Raw genomic sequence first — 14096 nt, 5'->3', positions numbered from 1 at the left:
GTCCAAGCTCACTGAATTCTTTGTTACCTAGTCAACCCGCCATGCAAAGCTGAATGAACTGTATTTCTTCCGAGGGAAAATGAATGGCAGCAGCCATTCATGCTACAATTAGCTGTAATCTGGAGCAAGCATATGAATGGATATCCCTGCATGCTCTGTGACAGAGTGATGTGAGGGAGAGTGGAACAGTCGACAGCATACTGGCTCTGTCTGCAACTCCACGAACTACATATTTAAGCCTCCTTTCAAGTGAGCGGTCTGGTCCGGTATTTTAAGTGTTTTTATTGTAAAATGTACCCATTAAGCCAATGCATTCTCATCCCCAAGTCGTCACATATCGACAACTGGTTAAGGACCCCCCGTATCATTTTTGCCATCCTGGCAGTTCGTAAAATCAAGAGTACACAACCCTTGAGACGCAGTACTGGATGCGGTGCCGCACGTTGACTTGTCCTCAGGACACGGCCGGTACCAATACCCTAACCCAGTACAAGTGCCCCAACCCGGAACCGGACGCACTACCAGACCCAACCCAGTACCAGATCGCGGCCTGGAGGTTGGGGACTCGGGATTTAATGGGAACAGCCAGCATGTCAAAAAAAACGAGTTAGAGACACCCAAAATGTCAAATTTTGACGCGGAGGGGTCCTTAACCCAACCAATATAAGACGATTTGGGAGTCAGAATGTGTTGGTTAAACAATTCTGACCTGTACCTCTTGAGGGCCCCCATCCGTTGCAGATCCATAGAAATATAGAACAGGACGGTTGGTGCGGAGCCGCTGTTCCCACCTGCTGATTGTCAGAAAACGATGAGAACATCAGAAAGCACCAATATAGCGCTAAGCTAGCATTTCGGTTTCCCTCCTTGAGGCAGTATTCTTCTTAGCCACCTGCAATCTTCTTTCAAACATTAAATTCCTGGATGTACCAGAAGTAAAGCAATAAAAAGACGAGCTGCTGGATGACCTTCATTGTCGTCTTTTCTACAATGACACACCCGCAGTCTTCACCACTAATGCTCTGTGAAAACAAACCGCTCAGCCAGACACAACTGGACCGTACCGTAGCACTCCTTACTGGACTGCCCCCGAGGCTTTAGCGTTCCTGCATACATATAAAAATGTACGGATGATATTTATTTCAATTCTTTGAATCAAGATTTCTGTTGATTGCAGCCATACTGTTCAACTGAGATTAAGAAGACCTTAAGCATAAGTTTATGACAAAACTTAAACTAACCTTTACACAGTTCATACATTTTTCTTTGAAACTAACTTAAGGAACAAGTTTTTGTAAAAAAATAAAAAAAAAATAAAAAAAAAACTCAAAAAGTTCCACTCCAATTTTCTTTTGATTTATTCAAAAACTCTTCCCAATTGTCTTTTAATTATAATTTTGCAGTTTTTAACCAATTCAACAAACCTGTGTCATTTCCTGAGACATAGGATGTGTCTGAATTCCCCCCTAATCCCTAACTACTAAAAATACTATATAGTGCAGGACTAAATAGTGCCCTGGATTTTAAAGGCAATCCAGACACCTTGCTTAGTAATTTTCTTTTGTTTGTCTAAACGCCGGATATGACGTCACCGATTTCACAAAGTCAAAATAAAATCAATACAAACATTTCATGACATTCATTTATGACTCCACTGTGTTTTGATGGTGAAAAATGGTCAAAAATGTAAACATGTTTTTTTGTTCGAAATCATTCGACCGCAATGCATTGTGGTCTATATTAGCTAATCTAGTGAGCATTGGTGCACGCTACAAAGATTTCTGGGAGATTTCTAGTGGACTCGATTTTGCAAATGTAGAAGATAAGGTCAATTCTATTTAGATTTTGAAGAAAAAAAACAATCAAAAGCAGTTTTTTTCCCGGTCTGTATCCCCATAATGTGTGTCCAGCATGGACTCTAAATTCAGCAGGACCGTTCAAATCGACAAATCCACACCTGATGTTTTATAAAAAAACCAAGGCATGTATTCCTCTCTCTTTTACCACTGTCTCTTTATCTCAGACTCAAAGACTTCCTGTTGCTTGATCCCATTGATTTAAATTGACTTGACTGCAATAAAGTCCACCCACAACTGAGTGTGGTCAGGGGTGTAGTGCTAATGTGCGGTAATTCAGTTAATGCCACAGAATATCCTGTTGATCACTTGGGTGAGAGCAGGAAATTAAAAACACTGTCAAGTATGGACTTTAGCTTTTTTTATTTATTTAATTTCACTATTTTTTCATTTATGGGATCTTTCAGCACGTATTCAGGAGGGAAAATTCCAGTGTGTTTTTTGTTGGGTTTTGCTCAAAGAACCCCAACAATGCTGCCAATATCCTAGTGAGTGTGCACATTTTGATGTAACATTAATTTAATTAGAGTTTTTACATTTTTGTCATTTTGTGAGAATATTTTGTCTTCTTGATGTAGTTGTTGGAGTTTGTGCAGCCAAAAGAGACTGAAACAATGAAACCAGAGCACCAGCTGCTAATGCACAATCCCAACCACTGAGCAGATCACAAAGAAAGATCCAAGAGTAACTGGAGAAGCCTTTGTTCCAGGAAACCCTCTTTTCTTTCTTTGCACTGCATGCTGGGAGGTTGATGGTGTGAGTGAGATGGAGAGTCTGGATGTTTTTTTTACTTTCCAGTTTCTTTTGTTCAGTTTGGTGTGTTGATCCTTTTGCAGTGATATTGTTAGGATTTTTCTTGCGTGTTTTGACTGATTTTAAGTGTTGTTCACTGAACAGGGATCCTGTGTCTTAGTACGAGAAGCAACAGTTGGATTTCCGTCTTTGTGATTGGGTTAAGCTTGCTCTTCCATCATCACAGACATGGGTGCTCCTACATCTTTCTTTTTTTAACCTGGAGAGATCTGTTTTTCAAGAGTGAACAAATAGTGTGTCCTAACCTTGCTGATGTCATGTCTGACTCATCTATCATGAAACAACCGGAAATGGACTTTTACAACAAATTTAACCAATGCAGATTGTCAGAGAATATATAGAGCAGAGTTTGATTTTTGTAAATAGAAAAATATGCTTACATTTCTTGTAAAAATTGTGGCTTGAAAAGAGGCTATAATATTAAAAAAACATAAAAAAAATAAAATGTAAAACTATACACAAACAAGCACATGACATGACTTGAAGGTTAATTGCACTTTGATTGGTTTCCATTTGATCTTTTATTTAAAATAATCTCATATATTTAAGTCAAAAGTCATTCAGAGTGTCAACACAAAAGATGTGTATTAAAATATGAATAAATAAGTTTGTATCTGTCAGATTTTTTGCAGGGAAGCTGCTGCTTTTTTCAGTAAATAATTAATAATGATGTCCAGGATTGAGGAAATTGAAAAGGACTGGACTTTATTTAACCGTCTGAACTTTTAAACAGAACTAAACCCACCCCTCTTAAAAAGAACTCATGAGATCCACTCTTGTGCTTACTTCTCCTGTCTGAGTCCAGTGTTGAAGCAGTACAACTAAACACTACATGCTGGATGGCGTGGGCGGTGAAAGTGAGATAGTAATAATAGGATCAAGTAAAAGGTGTTTCAAGTCAACCATCTGGCTCTCATCCAGAGAACACCCCATTATTTGGCTGCAGAAGTAAAATCACAGAAGCTGGAGATTTTACCATTTGACATCACAAGTTATCTCTATGTGTGTCCAACTTTCCTTCAAAAGTTAATCATAAGAAAAAAGGAGAGGTTAAATAAATCCATCTGTTGAACTAAAAGAACAGCTGCAAAAAAGCAAATGCAAAGAAAAACAATGAAGTCCATTTGTCATGTCGTTTATGTTCAGATCTACACCTACCTCATACAACGCAAGTTGCAATTACCTCAGTACTGCTTGGAAGCGGTCTAGAATGGAGAAGTAAGATGCCTCCTTCCCCCACTAGTCTGAGGGTTCACCACGGGCAAATGATAGTACCCTCCTGTCCCCCCGCCAAGGGTTACAGGTTTCCGTGGTCAGACTGAGCCCCATAGCCTCGAATGCCATTCAGTCTAGGAGAAAATTAACTCGGATTGTAAACTCTTAATCCGAGTTACAAACTCAATCCCACAGGGGGCCAAGATCCAAAACACACCTTAGGTCACGGGCCAGTGGCTGGGTGGCTCAGTGGGCTAGGTGAAGGGGTGATACTCAGGAGCCCTGGGTTCGATTCCCAGGGTTGTCCACTGATCCCCACCCAGATTGGGTCCTTAGGTAAGACCCTTGATGCTGCTGCCCAACTGGGTCCCTGTGCCCCTCAAGTACAGGGTTGTGTCAGGAAGGGCATCCGGGGTAAAAACTCTGCCAAATCACTGATGCTAAACCAGGGGTATTCAAATCCAGGCCTCAAGGGCCGGTGTCCTACATGTTTTCCAACCAACCTTCCATTGAAGCTCCTTACTGGCTGCTAATTTCCAGGATCAGGTATGTTTAGCCAATAAGGAGTTTCAATGGAAGGTAGGTTGGAAAACATGTAGGACACCGGCCCCCGAGGCCTGGACTTGAATACCCCTGTGCTAAACAGTGGGTGCTGTTACGCTGTGGAGACGCCGAAAGGGATAAGCTGAAAGTGAACTACTACCTTAGGTCGCGGGCCGAACAGGGGAAACATTTATTGAACACTCTAAAACAAAATGTTTAAAACTTTTGAACTGTAACATTTTAACATAATTATGAACTAGATATGTAACTGAAACTAATAACAGAAAATGTTGAACCTGATAGCAGCTAAAATATTATCTAAATGCCTAATTAGCCTAACAAATTATGAAAAAAACCTAGGTTCGTCAAAACAGCTAGCATGTAGTTGAAAAATTATCTAAACTTCAAAATAGCCTTAAAAAACTGAAAGAAGCCCAAATTAGCCAAAACAGCTAGTGTGTTGATATTAGCCTAACTCCAAAACAGCCTAAAAAACTTAAAAAAAAAAAACTTAAATTAACCAAAACAGCTAGCATGTAGCTGACATATTAGCTAAACTCCAAAATAGCCTAAAAATCTTAGTAGATGCCAACATAGTCCAAAAAGCTAGCAGAATGCCAATTTTTAAAACTTAAAAACTGTAACTTTTTAATAAATATATGAATAATAAAAAGGCAGGAATATTATTCCAGAATAAATCAATTTAAACCTTAAATAACTTTTAATATTTTACTCTTCATAAAAAGGAATTTTGTAAAAATTATGCAAGTTAGAAATGAGTGCAAGATAACATCGGGTCATTAAAAGCAATAAAATAAAATGATCTGGAGGTCCGGTTAAAATGACCCGGAGGGCCGGATCTAGCTCCTGGGCCTTGACTTTGACACATGTGTTCTAGCAGAAGGAAATCTCTCATTTCAAACTCTTCACGTCCCTGGGGGAAGGTTCTTGAGCCAGTAGCTAGTTGAAGATTAGTCCGAAATAAAACCTAGGTCCGATGGACCTCCCTGTTATCGTCCAAGCTTGCTTGGCCATTGCAGATGAACCAACGGTGTAAAGCCCACGTGTCAAACTATAGTCCTTGAGAGTCGCATTCCTGCACGTTTTCCAACAAACCCTGTTCTGGCATGTTGTAATTGGCTTGACACACCTGAACCAGGTGATCAGTCATGAGTAGGACTTCGATATCTGGAAGTCATGCAGACACTTCAGCCCTTGAGGCTCAAGTTTAAAGCGTAGGGTCAATTCTGATCTGACTGCACTCCACCAAAAAACCCATTGCGCTGGCCTAAGGTTTGGCCTCGCCGCCAACCGTAGCATCTGGCACACAACTACCTATCAGGTGCTTTCGAGCCTTCCTAGAGACAAAGGTGCCAAATCCACGTCTCAAATCCAAACACGTACTCAACCTTCTTTTGTAGTTTCTGTTGAAGGGGATGCAGAGCTCGTTTTGGTCTTGTGAGCCATGAGTGCACCTGCAATAGGCGTGGACAAACCTCCACTTCATCATTTTGTAAAGTCACGCCAAGATGATAACACTGCATGAAAATAAGAAAATATCGATGTAGTTGCAAGGATGTCATGCAAGGGCGGCCGTGGTGCAGTGGTAGGGCGGTTGACTCCTGATCAGAAGTGAGCGGGTTCGACTCCCGCCTTGCCCGCCCATGTGTCGAAGTGTCCTTGGGCAAGACACTGAACCCCGAATTGTCTCTGGTGGGAGGTTGGCGCCAGTGTTCGGCAGTGGAGCCACCACCAGTGTGTGAATGGGTGAATGGGTCTGTGACTGTGAAGCGCTTTGGGCCCTCGAAGGAGGGTAGAAAGCGCTATACAAGTAAAACGCCATTTACCATTTACGCCAAGGCACTATACGGACCACCAGGAGCAACGTCTGGTTCAGTGTCTGCCCAAGGACACTTCAACACAAGGGCAGGCAAAGCGGGAACCAAACCTGCTATAATCTGATCAGAGGTCAACAGTTTAGTAGCTTCCAGTGCTTTTTCCTAAAAATTCAGTGTGACTCATCAGCGTTATCCTGTCCCGCAGCAGCAGTGCTGGACTGCAAGGACCAGATTGTTTTCACACTTCTTCTTTCTTACTGTATCTTTGAGTGAACATTTCACCCATGCCACAAACTCAAAAACTCATCAAAATTCGCACACACTCAGTACCCAGTAAAAACGAGGAAACACCCTCCACCCTGAAAAATTCTGCCATCACAGCAGGTGAAACCGTCTAAAATGCATTTACAAAAACACCCAAAATGTTGTCAATTTGTTTACTCATACTTCCCAGGTTGTTATTGTAAATAAAAACAGGTTCTTAATGGCTTACTTGATTAAATGAAGGTTCATTCAAAAATAAAATAAAAACTTCAGTACTATTTTTTTCAATAAATGTAAAAAAAGACAAGCGGAGCTGGAGCGTTCTGACAGCAGACAGGATTTTTGACATTTGTACTTTGATATGTGAACCATCTAAGAGAGGAAAAGGAAGACAACCAGGTAGGATATTTATAAAATAAATATTGTACAAATTTCAGTTTAATTGATTTGGTTACCTTTTTATTATTTAGGTAAAATTGCTTTAAACAGCGTTCAGCTGTCAGCTTTGCCGTTCTAAACCATATAAACCGGAAGCGACGCTGCACATGACCGGGTATTTATGTCATCACGTGAAAAGGTTCAATTGACTTAACACTGAAACTGGATTCTCCTGCACAAATTGCATTCATGTCAATGTAGCATTAAATTAAAGTATTTGAAAAAAAAGCCTTTTTTTTTTTTTTTTTTTAATCCACGTATGTAAAAGCATTAAAAAAATCTCTATTCTTGAGATTAGTACCACACTTTTCATCCCTTATGTAACGTGTCAGCCAGGGACACACTTGTTCTCCTCCAGAGTATAGTTAGAGGACTCTTGATGAAGGTAAAGGACCTACCTTAATTCTTATATTTATACTTCTTCCTCTTAACCCTCCTTTTGAAGGATAAGCGGTGGATAAGGGCTCAGGTGTGGCTTTGGGATTTCACCTTACAAAAGACTAGAAAATGGCATAAAGCTTAGAACTATTTACAATGAAAATATAAATACTGTCGTCATATTGTTTTTTGAAAATGTGTATAAATGTGTAGTCTTGAAACTATATTTTTTTTCCCCTTGAGATATTTCTCTACTTATCCAATTGAATTCACGACAAAACTACTTGGATGAGTGGCAAAACATTTCAAGGAGGAAGATTCTAAGTCCATTGCCATGACTCAACTTCAAGGCATCGCTTCAATGATATAAACGTTTAACAGCATGCATAAAAAGTAATTGACCTTAAAAAACAAACAATTAAACATGTTTTTTTTTTATTTCTTAATGATTTTTTTCCTCACGTTTCTTTTCATTAATCTTCCTCAAAGTCTCATCGTGACTTTTTCTTTTTCATATCAGATGCAAAACAAAACTAATTGAAAAATATCTGACAGAAAAGAGCCTTATATTCAGAAGAAAAGTGCTGCAGCAGGTCAGGAGGTCAGGATGGACAAAAGGTGAGGCTTTGAATTATTACTGAAATGTGTGTTTTATTGAAAAGGCTACACCTGCAGGCTTCATCATGTCATTATGTGCTCTTTCTCGCTCCGCAGTGATGATGATATTTTTATTTAATCAAGATCTCCTGCAAAGAAGACTATCCCTTAAATAAGATTTTTGTGAATATTAAAGGAAAACTGAAACTATGAAACTAATGTTCTGGGGGGAGGGGCTTCCTTCAGCTCATATGTGGCAATAATTAAGTCCCCAGAGTGGCATGCGTTTGTGCACCCAACTTTTTGTGCGTGCATGCATATTATAAGCACATGTTTTAATAGAGCAATGTCAGCTGTTAACTATTTTAATTAGTTTTATGCAGAAGCTGTCATATATTTTAAATAATCCTTCAAACTACCCTGTCTGTTTTATAGAATTTTACTTCATGTTGTACCTATAATTGATGTATATAATTTACATTCATCTATAAATTTGGACTACAATTAGGATTAGGGTACATTATTGACATTAAATGCTGTCAAAGTTTCCACATTTCACAAATGAATTAAAAAAAAAAAGAGTGAACCTTTTTAAATCCAAAGCCAAATGAAGCATGAGCAGCTTTAGCATCCGCAGACTATGCTTGTGAAATGTGGATAAAACTGGTCATGCACAGACAGCTAACTTGATTGGAGTTTGGCTCAAACCTAAAATGACACACATGGTAATGATCTGTGGCTAATTCAAACAGCTGAGGTCCAGTTGCTGAAAATGCAGAGTGTTATGAACACAAGGCCTTTGTGACATGGTTTGGTTTACTGAGGTTAATAGTGTATGCTAATTCACTGATGGACTCTATTCTAAAAGACAAAAAAACAACTAAAATTACATGACATGCCCAACAGAGTCTACATTTTTTCAGTCTGTCTACAGAAGCAAAACTAGTTTCAAGCATATTTTATCTGCTCCATGAAGCGTCACTTTAATGTGCTGAAAGGTTTGAAAGCTGGAGTGATTCTAGTGTTTATAAGACACATTAACACTTTTTTTTTGTAAACACATTTCCAGAGGAGAGAAGAGGAAAAGGTGACGTACAAGAGTGAAGAGAGAAAAACACGAGTTGATTCAATCTTATTCAGATGATGTAATCTGAAAGAGATCAGTGAATGTCTGTGGAGACTGTTGCCAAATAATGTAAGAAGGTGGTGTGTAGGATCAGCACAGGTGTGTAGGATCAGAACAGGAAGGTGGTGTGTAGGATCAGTACAGGTGTGTAGGATCAGTACAGGAAGGGGGTGTGTAGGATCAGCACAGGTGTGTAGGATCAGCACAGGAAGGTGGTGTGTAGGATCAGCACAGGAAGGTGGTGTGTAGGATCAGCACAGGAGGGTGGTGTGTAGGATGGCTTTGGTGGTGAAGAAGATGAAAAGCATATAGGTAAATTAGTGGTAGCAAAAAAAAAGAAGATTGATGTATAGCTTTTAAAACTGATTTCATACAAGATCTGGAGAAAGATATTTGGTGTGTCAATGTGGTGGTTGAACCTCAAACCAGTTAGTATTTATGTATTTTTCTTTAAAACATTTACTTTGTTTACTTAAAATAAATGAATAATGGGTGCACACATTTGATTTATTTTAAGTGAAGACAGTTTATTTTCTTGTGTTTGTTTCTGAGTTCCATCTCAGGTGAACCACATCCACAATGATCAGCAGATGAGGTTGGGACATCCACTGGCAAGACTGCAGGGATTCCCAACACTCCCAATGGACTTTATTTCTGTTTCTTCAAAGTAAAATATTTAGTCTATTATTTGAAGACTATTTTGATTATTGAAATATGTTTAGTTTGTAGTTTCTCTGTTTTTGCAGTCATGGATATTTTTTGTTAAAATGTTTGGTTAGTTTGTTTCCCCCCTCCTTCATGTGTCCATTATGGTTTGACCCTGTCTATATAAGCTTCCCCAGTGTGTCAGTGTGTTGAATCTGGTCAGACACGTTCAGCGTTGTCCCCTTTGGTTGCGTCATTTAGTTATTATTTTTTCCACTTGGGTCCATGTTATTTTTTGTATTTGAAAAGACTTTACTGGTTTTACCAACTTTTACAAAAAAAAAAAGAAACAAAACAATAAAAACATATTGTAAGAAAACCTCCCTTTGTCCTCTGACTGATTGTGAACCCTCACAGTCATCTAGATGGAGGATTTATTAAGGAGACTTGGTGGGGGAGCTAAGAAATTCAGGAGTTTACAAGAAAGAGGTCGACTAAAAAAAGGGACGAGAGAAGAGAAGATGGGGATATGCAGCACAGCAGGGAGGTCTAAGAGCATCTAGAGATGTTTTGGAGCTCAATGCAGAGAAAACATTCTAAGATAGTTTGGACCAGTGACACCCTGTGATAAACTGTCAAGTGTGGAAAGATGGAGAAGAAGGATATGGATCCTGCTGGTAGAAAGATGCTGAGGTTTGAGCAACCAGAAAAGAGACCAAATTGGAGGTTTATGGATGTAGCGAAGGATGACATGAAGGTACTTGGTGTGAGTGAAGAGGATGAATAGGAGAGGTTTAGATGGACTCAGATGACTCAATGCAGCGACCTCTAAAGGGAGAAGGGGAAAAGCAGAAAAGAAGATGCAACTGTTGACAAGCCACAATAGATACAACCACACCATGATTACTGACAGATATTTTTGAAATTTTAATCTTTCAATGTTAACACATTATCAATAATATTTGTGCTGTAGGTTTCATTTGCCAAAAATTCCACTACATGAGAGCTGGACTTCACAGTGGGGTAAAATCAGGGCTAAAAGATGCTGCAGGCAGAAGAGAGCAGCTGCAGTTCATGACAAGGTTTTTATTCTGTGGATGCCTATCCTTTTCACTCCCAAATATAATCATTAGTGTAAAAAAAAGATGTATTCACTATCTAGATATGAATACCTACTAAACATACACAAGTTTCTTTTTATTATTTAAATAAGTTCTATCTTTAATTTGATACATCTAAGTCAATTAAAAAACACCTCAGCTACAACGACATGTTTACATTAAAAGAATGAGGTCATCTGGACCCCATAAGACAGCGCGCTAATTATTATTATTTTATCTTCACTTGTTGTCCATGGTTGACATAAAATCCTTTCCACCTTTGTCATAGAAGGGATCATTAGTGCTGGGTATTGATAATAATTTCCAGGAACAATTCAATTCATAAGAGCCTAAATCGATTCGATTCTGATTTTTTTTTTTTTTTTTTTTTCAATTCTTTAGATTTCTTTTTTTTTTTATTATTCTTAATTCGACCGCAGTGCATTTTGGTCCATATTCTCTAATCTAGTGAGCATTGACGGATGCTAGTTTTTTGCAATGACTTTTGGGAAATTTCTAGTGAACCCTGTTTTGGAATTAGGCGGACGCTCTATGTAGTGCTCTACATGGTGAGTGGGGGGATTTGGACATAGCACAAATGTACGGGCCAGTGAAAGCTGATTCGCTGTGGAGACCCCTGACAGGATATGCTGAAAGGTGAACAACATCATCAGAAAAATATCTCAAGAACATGTTAAAAACACCAAAAAGCACAATATTCATCAAAGTGGGACTACAAAGCCTCCTTACCTTTTTTATGCTGTTTGAAGTGATTCCCTGCTCCAGCTTCTGCCACGGTTCTTCTGATTTATCAACTTTGCAGTTTTACGTCCTGTTAGTGTTTTTATTGATTTACTGTTTAGAGGTGGATCTTGTTGGTTTTTATGCTCAGACTCCTGGAATTTGTGTTTACTATTGTCTATCGGCAGAGCATTTGCTAAATAAAAAGAATTGGATCAAAAACAACAAATTGAAACTTAATGATCAGTCTTTGCCACTGTGTAAAAGAATGAAGACATACAGAATGATTTACACAATAATAGAGGACCACTCATAAAGTTTGTGGAGTACAGGACATACATACATCAATCAAATGCTTAATAGTTTGTGTTTGTACCAAACAACAATAAAAAAAGGTTTAGTACCTTCAACATTAAAAGAGCCATTTGGGTTGATTTTTCGCTGACTACAACTCATCAGGAGCCACAAAGTCTCAGCTCTCCCTTGAGAGACTTGAGACACTGATTTGTATTTATGTTATTGTTCCTATTATGTTTAATATAAACTATTCTTTAGCATAAAAATAATAAAAAAATAGTCTTTTTTCAAAATATGAAATAGCTTATAACTTTTGAAAAAGGTTCACATGCAATCCTTTCAAAATAAAAGACTTCCTGTGTTACATAGAATCACCTCAATGCAGCAAATATAGGATAATATAATGAGTAAGAAACAGCGTATTTTTATAGTTTGTGGTGCATCTCTACCAGAAATGCATACATCTAACAAACCAAAATTATCTTTCACTGTTATTTTCGTGGCATAAGGAGGCACCTACAAATTCTTCAATTTGTTCAAAAATGGAAAATCTGTCTAATAACCCTTGAATATAACTTTTGGTTGTGCTTACTGACCTCAGATTGATTTTCTGTGGTACAGAGATCACAAATCTGTCAAAATGTTGTAGCTCGACTTTGTTAAAACTAGGAATCACTTTATGGATTATTGGAACATTATGGGTAGTATCATTGTCAGGAGCCTCACAGAGTGATACGTGATGTTCTTCAGCTGTTTTGATAGAATAAAGTTTGAGTTCCCTTTTCTCACTTTACTACTTATTTTTTACTTAAGTTACTATTTAAAATGAAAAACATTATTTTTTAAATGAGAGAGCCACAATGGAGGGTCATAGAGCCCTGGTTATGCATTATGTATTTAGCATAAATATCAATCTGCCACATGCACCAAGAATTAGTTACAACAAAAGAGTTGTGTGTTGAAAAAAAAGAGGTCAGCAGCACAGAAGTTATTTTTCTTACGACAGACGCTTCAATAACTGCTGATGATTGGTGAATCAGTGGGAGTCAAGAGGTCGAGGACAGAGAGGTGGTCTTTGTGTTCTCCGTGTGGGAACAGTTAAAGCGTCTGGGACAAAAGGGGATTGTTGGAAAAGGAACATGTCAACGAGTGTGAAGAGGTGGGAGACTATCAGTGCAAAGTAAAAACAACAAACAAGTGAAAGTGCTTGTTTTAGAAAAAGGAAAGTGCACTTTTGGTAAACTGAGTTTTTTACAAACTTCACCAGACTTAAAGAATGATTTTAAAAAGATGATGCTTTTCTTTGTTCACAAATGTTTAAACAGTAATTGCATTTTAATAAGTTTGCTTATTAACTCGGATTATTTTAGCTAATTACTGCAATCATTGCACTATTTACTTCTTGAAGTTTTAATGCAATCACCAAACTTTAGTTCATTTTAACCTTAACGACTTTAACAGATACCAAGCTTATCAGCTATTGGAACAAAACCAAAATAACCAAGAGCCAGAAATGGTAAATGGCGTATTTTCATACAGCGCTTTTCTACCTTCCTTGACGGCCCAAAGCGCTTTACAGGCACAGACCCATTCACTCATTCACAAACTGATGCTGGCTCTGCTACCGAACATTGGTGCCAACCTTCCATCAGAGGCAATTTGGGGTTCAGTGTTTTTCCCAAGGACACTTCAACACATGGGCGGGCTAGGTGGGAATTAAATCCGAAACCTTCCGATCACAAGTCGACCGCCCTATCTCACGTCCAGGTTGAGTTTCTTTAACTATTTTTATTTCTATAAAAACATTATTCCCTACATCCATCTTCTTCCTCTCCTCCTGTGTCCGGGTCGTGGGGGCAGCAGTCTAAGCAAAGTTCCCCAGACTTCCCTCTTCCCGGTCACTTCCTCCAGCTCCTCTGGGGGGACCCCGAGGCGTTCCCAGGTCAGCTGAGAGACATAGTCTCTCCAGCATGTCCAGGGTCTTCCCCGGGGTCTCCGCCGAGAGGGACACGCCTGGAAACACCTCTCCAGGGAGGCGTCCGGAAGCATCCGGACCAGATGCTCGAGCCACTTCAACTGGCTCCTCTCAATGTGGAGGAGAAGCGGCTCTACTCCGAGCTCTCTCCCTTATCTCTAAGGAGGCACCCAGCCTCCACACAGAAAACTCATTTCAGCCACTTGTAGTCGGGATCTCGTTCTTTCGATCATGACCCAGAGCTCATGACCATAGGTGAGTACTGGAAGA

This window comes from Oryzias melastigma, linkage group LG1 (genome assembly GCF_002922805.2).
Source record: "Oryzias melastigma strain HK-1 linkage group LG1, ASM292280v2, whole genome shotgun sequence".
Classification (NCBI taxonomy): domain Eukaryota; kingdom Metazoa; phylum Chordata; class Actinopteri; order Beloniformes; family Adrianichthyidae; genus Oryzias; species Oryzias melastigma.
This window is presented reverse-complemented; position numbering follows the sequence as displayed.